This window comes from Sapajus apella, unplaced genomic scaffold, assembly GCF_009761245.1.
Source record: "Sapajus apella isolate SASKATOON/1434 unplaced genomic scaffold, GSC_monkey_1.0 scaffold5, whole genome shotgun sequence".
NCBI classification, from domain to species: domain Eukaryota; kingdom Metazoa; phylum Chordata; class Mammalia; order Primates; family Cebidae; genus Sapajus; species Sapajus apella.
Genome location: NW_022436945.1, coordinates 1,349,545 through 1,362,009, shown reverse-complemented (window position 1 = coordinate 1,362,009; position 12,465 = coordinate 1,349,545). Strand labels below are relative to the sequence as shown.

The following is a 12,465-nucleotide window of genomic DNA, read 5'->3' as shown; positions in this document are numbered from 1 at the left end:
ATTTTCTTATCATTTGAAAACGTAAAAGAAATTCTTAAATTTTGGATCACATAAAAAGAGGCAATGGAGAAGGTTTTGCTAAGCTCTGAATTAAAGACTAGATGTACAATTAATGGAATTCTGTTGACCTACTTATATCTGGTCAATTTATTTTCAACAAATACAAGACAATACGGTGGAAAATTGTTAGTTTTTTCAATAATGCTGGAGCAACTGTGCAAAACAAGTCCTTTACTCATACATCACGCCGTATACAAAACTTAACTCAAAATTAATCATAGATATAAATATATAACTTAAAACCAAAAAGCATTTAGAAAAATGGAATATAATCGTTGTAACTTTGAGTTGGCACACTATACCAATCCTAATATATAAAGTCTATTATAATATATGAAACAAATTGGCAACACCAAGCTGATTTAAAGCAACATGAGCTCTCATTCACGGCTAGTGAGAATGCAAAAATGGTATAATATAAAAATGTAAAGCAATGTGAACCCTCATGTTTAGTGCAAATGAAAAATGGTATAGCAATTTGGGAAAACAGTTTGGTATTTTCTTATAAACACATACTTGTAATATTATCCCATTAATTCTACTTCTTTTAAATATTTACCAGGGAAAACTGAAAATATATGTTCAAACAAAACAAATAATGTATCTGAATGTGCTCATTCATAATTGCCAAAAACTAAAAACAACCCAAATATCTATCAAGTGTTGTGAAAACAGAATATGGTAAATCCATGTAAGTTAATAGGATTTACCAAGCAAAGAATGCATGAAAAAAAAAAACCTCAAATGCACTATATCAAACAGAAGCCAGACTGAATGACTGCAATACGATGCTGATGATTCTGATTCTATGACATCCTGGAGAATGAAAACAATGGGCATATAAAAATATACCACTTGCTGCTATGGGCTTGCAGAAATGAGGGGGAATTACTCCAACAGGGCATTCAAGAACTTTTAGGGGTTCTACATCTCCATTGTAGTGGTGGATACATGAATGTGTGTGTCTCTGTCAAATGTTACAGACCAAACATGAAGAAAAGGTGAGTTTTATTCTGACTAGAAATGGCATTACAATAACATCACAACAAATCTGACAGGGTGGAGAGAGATAAAGAAGGAGAAAGAGAGAGAAACCAGATCTAACTCATTGGCAATCTTGTAGTAAGAAAGTGAAGAAATGAAAATAAACTTGTAGAGGAAAATGAGGAGGAAAAGTAAGGTACAAAGGGAAATGAGAGTGATATCTTGAGAGCTAAAAAGGGAATATAGTCTAAGATGAGCTAGATCACTATGTTATGCTGCAAAAGGGTATGCAAGGAGAATATTAGCCACTGGACTTAGTAATAGAGAAGGTACTAAGTGACAGACAAGGACATTTTCAAGATCTGGTGGGTTAATAACAGGTTCAGAAAAAAGGAGAAGTGCAAATGAAGAATGAGCACAGAAAACACTTTTTAAAGAGCTTTACTACAAACGAGCAGTGGAATGGGACTGGAGCCAGAAGGTATATGACACCAAAAATTTGCCCTGTTGTTTTATGATAACACTGCATGCTAGTATGTTGATGTGACTGATCTAACAGAAAGAAAAAACAGTGGTGACATAGGAGAGGAAAGAATTGCTCAAGTCATAAACACGAATAAATGAGAAGAGACAGGATCCAGGTCATAATGTAGTCCAGAAGAATTAGAAAATAAAATACAGATCAGGGAGAATCTGAGAAGTCTTGTTTTCAAGATAAGGCTGGTTCTTGCTCAAGATGGCCTGTCTGATTTGGAAAAGGATTCCACTGTTATTCCAAGAGGATGCCAGAGGTTACAGGAAGTGGTATGAAGTGCCGAAGAAATGGAGGTAATGAGACCTAGACTGGAGGTCTGAGTAATAGCCAAAAGATTTATAATCAGGCAAAATTTGAAAAGATAAGAAATTCAAGAGACAGGGAAAGTGCCTTTGAAGGGGTATAGGGGGTTGGGCTCTGCTCAGAAACGTATGCAGAGGGCTTACCCATAGGCATTTGGAGTTGTACTATGAAATTTAATATTAAGTCTCTGGATTTGAACCAATAATCAACTGTGAATCATACCTAGCCAAGGCTCCTATATAATGTCAGGCTTTACCCAGACTGACTAAGAAATTAGGAGACACTGGGCCTGCTATTTGAAGGTTAAGTGTGATTATAGCTAATGAAACTTCAGTTGGCAGCAGTGTTAAAAAAAATATTTATTGACTTGGTTCTATTTGTTTTAATGGGTATTTAAAATATGTGCAAAGTGCAGGTGGATTGATTTTGAGTGCCATTAATTCTTTGCTAGATTATTGAAGGAAAATGACGAGCACAGGATCTATGGAACCATAACAGATAAATCCTTTCTGAATCCAGTATTAAGCCATTCTTAAATGTTATTCTGATTCCATGTGAGAACCCAGACATTTTCCCCCCTTGAACAACTCATTGAAATGATGGAACTTATTAGAGGAAAATATGATTTGATAAGTGAAAGTTTATTCTACGTCTGACTTTTCAGGAAGCCTAAAGCTTCATTTATACTTTATTGTACGTCATAAAGTGCTTTCAAATATTTGATATGTTATTCTCACAACGAAATGATTTTTTCCTCATTTTTTGAATGCAGAAAGACCCAGAGAGATGAACTGTTTTCCTTTAAAATACCCAGCTAATAACAGAGCCAGAGCAAAACTCCACACATTCTACATTCAAATCTAATGATAGTTCTACTATGTCTGTATATCACACCATTGGCCAATCATTGCAAACTTGTGGGCTATGTGCACAGAAATTTGCATTCCCAGTGCTTGCTACCAAATATGATTTGGTTGAATGTGTCTGAGGAGTCCATATTTTAACTTCTTCAAGCTATCTGAAGATTCTATCCATCACATAGGTTCATTTCACCCCACACGGTGGCATACACGGTCGTTTGGGAGCTTCCATTAGGAAATGCCCTTCTGCGAACTGTGCCTAAGCATAGAGCCCTGAGGAAACGGTGCTAATGGAAACAGCACAAGCCTGGAAACAAGGAAGCATCATCACAATGCCCGCTCTGCCACTCTCCTGCCCAATGGCCTTCAGCAAGTTAAGTCACCTCTCTCTGAGCCTCTGTTTTCTAATTTCTAAGAAACTGAGGTAACCTACAGAATTGTTATGAAGATTAGAACATAGCACATTCGGTCATGCTGTGTCTTACAATGACCAAAAATAAAGCTTTAGAAACTGAAGTGTGGCAAATATATATATATATATATATATATATATATGCACACACACACATTATATATGGATAAAAAAATCACAATTGAAAGAATGTGGTAAAAAGCAAATGAGCTCTGCAATTCATCTGTAAGTTCTTTTGGTTTAAAATTTCATTTTAATTTTGGCACAAAATTAGCAATCCATTGAAAATACTCTGAAATAACTCATATTCAGAGTTATTAAAGAAAGTTGATGGGTTTCACGCGCACGCGCGTGCACACACATACACCCACCCCTGCAGGTTGTGCGTTTTAGCAGACCTAAATGTAAACTTCTGGAATCCAAAATAAATTCCAAGTTGGTGATATCTAAAATTAACCCCAGTATGTTACCGTCTGCAAAAAAGAACTGTGAGAAAGTCTGTTCCGAGGATAATGATAGTGACTCAAATCCAGCTTGGAAGCGAGGCCTTCTGTGGGAGACAGAAGATGAGGGGTAATGTGGGGTGATGTCCTGACAACGGCAAGTCGGAGTGTCACTCCCACTGAAGCTCATTAATTCTTTTTGCCCCAAAGCCTGAACCTGATCATTGTCTATTTCTCACGAGGCTTTACTGAGGCACCATGCCACTTCTCTGCAGAGTTCTTTAACTTGCTTAAGACACTTCAATTTTGCAAGTTGAGTTGAGGACACCTTGTAATGAATGATTCAAGACACACAGGTGGCCCAGGACGGGGCCTGGCAGGCGTATTCCTGGAATCGCGCCCCCATGAGGATCCTATATGCAGAGGGAGAGCAAGCCAGCAGTTAGATTCTTGCTTAGTCAATTATGCATAATGGCTGTCAGTCAAGTTCTCTTGTTTGTGTCCTCGCGGATGCTGTGGAGGGTGTAACCAAGGCTGTGTTGTGCTTCAGAGTAGCACTCCTACTTTAGTGGAAACAGCAGAAACTCAAGACTTGCAGGCTGAGTCTACTCTCTGAAAAGAGAAAATTCTGTTTATTGTCATGTATAGAACCAACTCCTTACCGAGACCACAATACAATCTTTGGGATGCTCATTTGTCACTCAGCCTGAATTTCCTGCAAATTTTCTACGTTCATTGGGTGCTTCAACAATGGAGGGTTTCTGTTAAAGGTTGAATTGTGTCCCCAGAAAATTCCTATGTTGAAGCCTTAACACCAAATACCTCAGAATAGGATCATATTTAGAAATAGGGTCATTACAGATAGATTTAGTTATCATGGGGTTGTACCGGAGTAGAGTAGGCCTCTAATCCAAGACTATGGTGTCCTTATAAAAAGGGGAAATTTAGACACAGAGTCACCTACACAAAGAGAATACCATGTGAATGAAGGGGTCAGGGTTTGGGGTGATGCTAACAAGCTAAGAAATACAGAAATTGCCAGAAAACTATCAGAAGCCAGGGAAGAGATACATAACTGATTTTTCCTCAAACTTTTCATAAGGAGCCAACCTTATTGACACCTTGATCTGGAACTTCTGGTCTCTGGAACAGTGAAAAAATACAATTCTGTTATTTTTTTAAATTTATTTATTATACTTTAAGTTCTGGGGTACATGTGCAGATCGTGCGGGTTTGTTACATAGGCCTACACCTGCCATGGTGGTGGTTTGCTGCATCCATTGCTCTGTCATCTACATTAGGTATTTCTCCTAATGCTATCCCTCCCCAATCCTCCCACCCCCTGCTATTCCTCCCCTACCCCACCACCCCCAGGCCTTGATGTGTGATGTTCCCCTCCCTGTGTCTGTGTGTCCTTTGTTCAACACCCACTTATGAGTGAGAACATGCAGTGTTTGATCTTCTGTTCTTGTGTCAGTTTGTTGAGAATGATGGTTTTCAGTTTCATCCATGTCCCTGCAAAGGACATAAACTCATCCTTTTTTATGTCTGCGTAGTACTTCATGGTGCCACATTTTCTTTATTCAGTCTATCATTGATGGACATTTGGGTTGCTTCCAAGTCGTTGCCATTGAGAACAGTGCCTCAATAAAAATACGTGTGCATGTGTCTTTATAATAGAATAATTTAAAATCCTTTGGATGTATACCCAGTAATGGGATTGCTGGAACAAATGGAATTTCTAGTTCTACATCCTTAAGGAATCACTACACTGTATTCCGGAATGGTTGAACTAATTTACACTCCCACCAACAGTGTAAAAGTTCCTATTTCTCCACATCCTCTCTAGCATCTGTTGTCTCCAGATTTTTTAATGATAGCCATTCTAACTGGGGTAAGATGATATCTCAATGTGTTTTTTATTTGCATTTCTCTAATGGCCAGTGATGATGAGCATTTTTTCATATGTTTGTTGGTTGCCTAAATGTCTTCTTTTGAAAAGTGTCTGTTGGTATCCTTTGCCCTCTTTTTGATGGGGTCGTTTGATTTTTTCTTGTAAATTTGTTTTAAGTTCTCTGTAGATTCTGGATATTAGCCCTTTGTCAGATGGATGGATAGCCAAAAATTTTTCCCATTCTGTTGGTTGCTTGTTCACTCTATTGATAGTTTCTTTTGCTGTGCAGAAGCTCTTAAGTTTAATTAGATCCCATTTGTCTATTTTGGCTTTTGTTGCCATTGCTTTGGTGTTTTATTCATGAAGTCCTTGCCCATGCCTATGTCCTGAATAGTATTGCCTAGGTTTTCTTTTAGAGTTTTTATGGTGTTAGATCTCATGTTTAAATCTTTAATCCATCTAGAGTTAATTTTTGTATAAGGTGTAGGGAAGGGATCCAGTTTCAGCTTTCTGTATATGGCTAGCCAGTTTTCCCAACACTCTTTAATAAATAGGGAATCTTTCCCCATTGTTCGTTTTTGACAGGTTTGTCAAAGATCAGATGGTGGTAATTGTGCGGCATTCTTTCTGAGGCCTCTGTTCTGCTCCGTTGGCCTATATCTCTGTTTTGGTGCCAGTCCCCTGCTGTTTTGATTAAGTAGCCTCATAAGATAGTTTCAAGTCAGGTAGTATGATACCCCCAGCTTTGTTTGTTTGTTTTTGCTCAGGATTGTCTTGGCTCTGCAGGCTGTTTTTTGGTTCCATGTGAAGTTTGAGGTAGTTTTTTCCGACTCTGTGAAGAAAGTCATTGGCAGCTTGATGGGTATAGCATTGAATCCATCAACTACTTTGGGCAGTACGGCCATTTTCACTATTATTTTTTATCCATGTAACGAACGCAATCAGCTTTCCCTCTCGTGTACACACAAATCACTCTGTTTTCTTGAACGTAGAAGACATTGTTAATTTTCTTCTAAGGAACATGGGAAGCAGGAAGAAATATGAATATTTACTATACGAATCAGACAACTGAAGCAACAGCTCATTTCTCTCTCACTTGTCACACTCAATCAAGGACATATTCAGAGGGACAAAAATGAAGGGGAGAATCGCCTGTGCTCCTTTCGTTGTCATATTCCATCTCTCTTCCTCTTTCATTATCATTATTACCAACATCATGATTGTTATACTGTCATTATTTGCCAGCGTGCATAGTTTAATCATATAAATCAAATGGGTGTATGATGCAAGACCACAGTGTTTAGAAATCAGAGATTCAGAAGCCCACAGTTGTAATTGAAGTGGCATACTGTGGGATGAGCCTCCAGTCATTATTCAAAATGCAGTGACTCAATGCTTCCCACTTTAGATCACACAGCCCAACCCCACCTAAGATATGAATCCTAAGGTTTATAAATTTCACCATGTTTTAGCTTCCCTGAGATTTTTGACTCAGCTTCCTGCCCTGCCCTCCTCACATTCTAGTGACATTGTAATGACTGTTAGGGAAGAGGAAGTGTAGGATCTGAGAAGGGCAGCTTCCAAGGTAGGAATTTGCAGGGGTGGATAGCTCCCATCTCCGTGGTTGTGCCAGTCAGTTCTATAATTGACACACAATGCATGGGACTTGCAGGTTCTCTGTGTGTGTGTGTGTGTTTTCCCTTAAATATACTGAGTCGTATTAGCAATCTGATATAAAGAACTAGCAAACATCTGAACTGAGCTTCCTTGGACCAAGCTAAGACTCAAGGCAATTTTCCTTTTAGTTATTTCAGAATAGATTACGATCGGGTTAACTTTTGCAGACCCTTCCCTACCTAGGGGTGGTAGAGTTTCAGTGGGTAGCAGTTAGAGCTCTCGGGACATACTAAAAAACCAAGATGGATGTCAGGCCCTGCTCAAAAGCCACCACTGAGAAGAAGTTTCCCCCAAATCACTTTTCTCCACACCGGGCTCTTCCTTCCCCAGTCTCTTCACAGGACTCCTGTTTGCTATTTCAGAGATACTATGGTTCTTCTAGACAGTGGCAGCAGGCTCCCAATTCTTCTCCTTGCTTTTATTCTCAGTATACTCCAATTTATCTCCCACGCTGTAGCCAGAGGTAGCTTTTAAATTGTAAACTTGACAAAGTAATTTACTGTCTAAAACCTGTCAGTGTCTACCAGTTACCTTCAAGACAGCATTCAAAATCCTTAAGAAGCTTTCAAATCACTTGGCAAGCCAGCCTAAACAACCGTCACGCTTTATCTCTTACCACACCTTCAGTGAGTGCTGCCAGATTAAATTAGAAACACAGAGGAGGCCAAAAAAAAAAAATGGCAAGAACATATAAAAAACAATTTCCTCTGCTTTCTCTAACTACATAGAACTCACATATAATCTATGTTAAAGCCATGGCCTCTTCACCACAGTTCTGTTAAGTAAGACCTTAAACATCTGACTTTTCACTGGATCATCAACATTTAAAGATGAAAAGACCCAAAACAGATTTTCTATGCCTTTCATGAAGACCTACACCTCCTTAGGCTTTAGGAATCCAACTTTTTAAAAACATCTGATTTAAAGGTGACCCTGCAACCTGCCCTTGTTTCTATTTTTCAGTGTCCTTCAGAAAATCTGTGTTAGGTTCAGTAAGCATGTAATGAATGCTAAGGCTTTTGCACCAACATATTACAGGTGCTGAAATGGATACTGAGTGAAATTCTGATCTGCTTTACCCAGTGTGGGTGAGTGAGGGTGTTACATGGTACAATAGTATCTATGTTTCTCTGCAAAAGGCAATCAGTCTTCAGCTTAAACTCAATTTGGCAAGTGCATGTTCAATTAAAAAAAAAAATAGTGACCCCTGAGCCTCACTCCCTTCCCAAAGAGAATCAAGTCAGAGAGAGAGAGAGAGAGAGAGAGAGAGAGAGAGAGATACACAGAAGATTGGCAACTACAGTATATAAGGCATTTGGAAAACACCATATTGGCACACTGTCTGCAGACATGCAGCTGACAAAGCACACTGTTGTTGAAGTGAACTATAATAACCAAATAAGCAGAAATGAGACACTTTCTGTAAATAGTATCATTAAGCACCAGATAGATGATTATGCTCAAGTGAATGCACCGTGTATACTTTTTATTCAATACTGAAAGCATTTCCAATTACTTTCCATCAATATTCTTATAAAATTTTAAATATTATAGTAGATATATTTAATCTGCTAAGTAATATGAAAGTAAAATGTCTAATCCAGACTCCAGAAACTACAGTGACCAGGCCAGATACACAGCAGAACTTCTACTTTTGCCTAGAGGATGAGATAATATTGTATGTTTAATTCATTTAATTCATTCAACAAATGTGTGTCAAACCTGTAATATATGGCAAGAACATTCCTCAGTGCTGAGGATATATTACTAAGTAAATCAGAAAATAATCAAATTGATATCATAATGGGGCTGACAGATAATTATGAGGAGAAGATTTAAAAGAACAAGATAATTTCTGTGATAAGTACTATAAAGAAAATGAAGCAGGGTGTAACAAAGAAAGCGGTGACAGCTAATTTAGATAACAGGCAGGGAAGGACAATTGATAAAGTAGCATATCAAAAGCCATGGAATGACGATGACTGCTTATATTAAGACCAAGAGAGCTGAAGACTCCCACACCCCCAAAATTTCTTGCCAACCCAAAATGAAAAAGAGTAACCATGATTTCCCATTTCACAAGAAGCCAAAGTAAAATAGCTAAAAGAACAGAGCCAGGAGATTTGAAAAAATAAAATAATGGCAAGTAACTTAACATGTCTATCTACCACACAATAGACAGTTCCAAAAATGTTCATAAGCATTTTCTTGTTTCCTCATACTGGGAATGTCAAGGAGGTTGCTGCTATTATTCTCACTTCACTGATAAGAAAAATGAAACTCTAAGTTTGATTTATCCTTGGGTTACACACTAACAAATGGCAAGGTGAAGTCTAAAACAAGAGTAGTAGCAAACTACTAGCAGCAGGATTAATCTAATTGTCCACTTGCTTTTGAGCATAAACTTTTAAGGGAACAGAGCTTTACTCATTCATTTGCTTACTGTCTATGGCTGCTTTCACGTTACAACAGCAGAGATGAGGAGCTGCAACAGAGATGGTAGGTCTTGCCTTGCCTAAACTACTTACTATCTGACTCTTCAAGGAAAACATTTGCTAATCCTTGATCAAGAACTAAAGTTTCCAGATTTTGAGTATAATTTATCTTCCTGTACACGACACTGTATGAACCTATTTCATGCTTTTTAAATCTTGATCCCTAAGTGGAATATTGAGTCGTGGACAAAAAAAGCATATTTTAAGTGTTGCATCCTGGAACACTAAAATGCATGTTATAAACATTTATTATCATCACTTGATTTACGTTAAAACAAAAAAAATTACAACTGAATCACATATTTACGTATATATTAAAATATTTTTCTAGTGAATCTAGTTATTCTTTTATATGCTACTTATTTCCTAGTGCATTCAGACTACATTTTCAACACTCAGACAGCAGGACCAGTCTATAATTTGCATAATGAAAATCACAGACAAAATTCTTAATCAATGTGTCATTTGTAATAACTTCTCAATGATATAGTAGGAAATAGATGAGAATGAAAAATTAAAGAAATAATTTCATGTCTTAGAAAAAATTAGTTGACCTTTGAATATTCAGTTTCAAAGGACATTAAGCATTTCATAAAATATGATTATTAGTAAAAAAAACTTGAGTTTATCATTAGTTATTTCACTCATTCATGAAAGACTATTAAATGCTACTCTAGCTATGGATCGTTGTATAATAAATTTTCCCATAACTTAAGGATTAAAATAATATTTATTAGTATGTCTCAAAATTCCGGGGTTTGATTATACTTAGCATCATGTTTCTTACTTTTGTGCATTTTCATCTAGACAGTGAGTAGGACTTTAGTTATGCCAAAAGCCTCTACAAGCACATGCCTGGTTGTTGATATTGACTATTGGCAAGGATCAAAACTGGGAATGGAACGCCTACCTAAGACCTTACCATGTAACTGCTTCATCCTTAAAACAAGGTACCTGGGTTCCAATAGCCACTATCCCAAGTGCAGGAAGTCAAAGTGGCTGAGTTCTTATAGCCTGAGCCTGAAAGCTGTCAGACTGTCCCTTTTGCTGTAATCTGTTAGAATGGCAGCAACAGAGCCCAGTTTCAAGGGAACATAGACCCCATTGCTCAATAGGTGCAATATCAAAGAATATCACAGTAAGTTTTGAAAACCACCAGAGTCTGGCCACCAACTTCAAATTATGAACATTTCTCCAAAATGTAAAATATACTCATTCGCAAGATCTCTCAAGAATTTAATAGCATATTGGTGTCAGACTCAGCCTCAAGGTTGAAATATTTTTATTTAAATTAGTTCTTTAAAATGCAGATCCTTGGTTTCTGGGTTCTCTCAATCTAAAAATGTATAAAATAGGGACAAGTTATCTGACCACTCCCCCTCATCCCTGCTCCAACATCACACTCAAATGCAACAATGGCATAGATACAGAATAACTGCTACTGACTCTGTCTCAGAGAAAGAGAGAAAACAGAGAGTACAGCCAGTTACTGGGCCATAGCAATTCTGAAATCCAGCCAGGCACATGTTCTGTAGGCCCTTTACTCCTTCATAACAGTGATTCTTCCAGACTTCGGCTCTGTGCGCAAAGTTCATGGTTGCTTTCTGTAAGTCATTCATCGTTTTTCATAAGAAAATTGACTTTGCAACAAATGAAACTTCTTAGCCTGCTTCTCAACACCCTTTTTATTTTATACAGCCTCTATTTCTTTTATTCCAAGTAGGTGGTGCTTCTAACAGAAATTTATTTTAAAATCTTTGTGAATTTTTTTTTTATTCTTATGTGGGTTCACTCGATTAGACTAAGCCAAATCACAAAATTCTTTTAGGAAAGCTTTTCTTTTCTCCAATTTGAGATTCTGGTGAAGCTGATAATAGAAAATAAATTCTTGGAAGCCCTACCGTTTAATGGAAAGGACCTGTGAGGTGTCACCTTAACATCCTCAGAGGCTCTTTTATTTGTTTGGAAATTTTCAGGAGCCACTGCTTAAATTGTCATTAGGTGGCAGAACATCCTACCCTGTATTTGATCTTCGACCTAAGCCATGTGCAATTTTAGAATCATTTGCTGTCCAGAGAGACTGGGAATTGAAAACAACTTTAATTTAAAATTCAGCAAGCTCCGAATGCTTTTCATTTAGCATTTTACCAACACACTGAAATCTTAACCAGATCCTTGAGATCTTTAGTTGCATTTCCTAACTGTGACATCACCACAAGTGACAGTGTTGGCAGACTTTCTGCCACCACACAAGTATCCTCCTTCCTCCAGCTTCCAGAAACATTGTCCCATTCTTACTTTACTCTAAGCTCTCTATGAAAGCCTCCTTGAAATATTTTAGGCTTTTGCTAGCAGCCTCCTCTAGGTCTATCTCCTTCCCATTGCTCAATCTTAAAGCCAATGTCAATTTTTAAAAATTATTGTAACATACCACATTTAGTATTGTAATCTATTCAAATATCTATTTTTATAACAAATTATCCCCAAATTAATGTTTCAGTTTCGTTCAGACTGTTGCTAAGTTCAAGACATTGCAAAGAACTCTGCACTTTCATGTCTAGCAGGTGATCCACTGGGACTTCAGCTGGAGCTAATCACTTATACACAATCTCACCATGTAGCTTGGGCTTTCTTCCAGCATGGCTGAGTTCTAAAAGCAAGTATTCTAGGAAGCAGGAAGTAAAAGGTACCTTTCCTTAGGCCTTGACCCCCAAAATTGGCACAGTGTTACTTCTGCTGAATTCTATTGGTCAAGAAATAGCAGATCACAGATTCAAGTGGAGGATACACAGACGTCACTGG

The 12,465-nt window shown here is 37.6% G+C and overlaps 1 long non-coding RNA gene across 1 annotated transcript; it reads right to left on the bottom strand.

Moving 5' to 3' along the window:
- Positions 1-2,223: 2,223 nt before the first annotated feature.
- LOC116546341 lies at positions 2,224-9,814 on the bottom strand. Its single transcript, XR_004266679.1, has 2 exons — positions 9,337-9,814; positions 2,224-4,209 (listed from the first exon to the last, which is right to left on the bottom strand). It is a non-coding gene; the product is annotated as an uncharacterized LOC116546341 (long non-coding RNA).
- Between the last annotated feature and the right edge of the window lie 2,651 nt (positions 9,815-12,465).